This window comes from Triticum aestivum, chromosome 3A, assembly GCF_018294505.1.
Source record: "Triticum aestivum cultivar Chinese Spring chromosome 3A, IWGSC CS RefSeq v2.1, whole genome shotgun sequence".
Taxonomy (NCBI): Eukaryota; Viridiplantae; Streptophyta; class Magnoliopsida; order Poales; family Poaceae; genus Triticum; species Triticum aestivum.
Window position 1 is genome coordinate 733,685,166 of NC_057800.1, and position 378 is coordinate 733,685,543.

A 378-nucleotide genomic window follows, 5' to 3' on the forward strand; every position below is an offset into this window, starting at 1 on the left:
TTTGGGTGTGTTGCTTATGTAAAGATCACAAAGCCAAACCAGTCTAAGCTAGAGGACAAAAGCATCCGTGTTGTTCCAATTGGATACGAACCACTGACAAAAGCCTACAAGTGTTCCAATCCTACAAGCAAGTCATTGTCACAAGGAATGTGGTGTTTAATGAAGCAAAACCGTGGGATTGGAGTGCGGTGTCTAATGTGGAGATGCAAAATAGGGGAATTGAGTTTTCAGTGTACTATCCTGCACTAGAAGCTACTACTAAAAGTGAAGCAGCAGTAAGGACCTAGCAAATCACTCGGCCCTCATGCTCAACACCAGAAGTGGGTGTGAATGGAGCTGCAGATGAGGCAGCTCCTAACACTCCGTCAACCGTAGCCC